Genomic DNA, 727 nt, shown 5'->3' on the forward strand with positions numbered 1-727 from the left:
TTGCTTTCCTACTGCACATTTGCATCTAAGCGTCATGTGCAATCACTGCACCGTCACCACCACCACCTCCACTAATGTCATCTCAGGTGCTGGAGAAATCTTGTTTTCTCATTATTATTATTATTATTATCATAATTTAGGCAGCAAGCTGACAGAATGGTAAGCAGGCTGGGGAAAATGCTTAGCGGTGTTTCGTCCACCTTTGTGTTCTGAGTTCAAATTCTGCTGGGGTTGACTTTGCCTTTCATCCTTTCAGGGTCAATAAAATAAGTACCAGTTATGTACTGGGGTCGATATAACTGACTTATCCCCCACCCCCGAAATTGCTGGCCTTGTGCCAAAATTTGAAATCATTATTACTATGATAAATACTTCTGCTACACTATTATTATTATTAAAGAAGTGATTTTTTTAAATTCTCAAACGCAGGATAATGTTAATAATATAGCCTGAACAGTATAAGAGTCTTTTAATTCTGTGACGTGATTGGATCCAGTTAATGTTTTTTTTCTTTAGCATTCAATAAAAAGTTCCTATCTTGCTCTGACCCAGTTGTTAGCAACTGGTTTTTTTGATTCAAAGCCAGGATGCTGCCAAAAATGTATAAATAGAAACATGAAAAATAGGTTGTTTGTCCAAAAACCTCAAATTTTATTTATAAAGTCTACACATGGACACATAGCTAGGTTTGAAATGATGAATGAAAGAAATTTTACAACCATCAGCG

The sequence above is a fragment of the Octopus bimaculoides genome, chromosome 19 (assembly GCF_001194135.2).
Source record: "Octopus bimaculoides isolate UCB-OBI-ISO-001 chromosome 19, ASM119413v2, whole genome shotgun sequence".
NCBI classification, from domain to species: domain Eukaryota; kingdom Metazoa; phylum Mollusca; class Cephalopoda; order Octopoda; family Octopodidae; genus Octopus; species Octopus bimaculoides.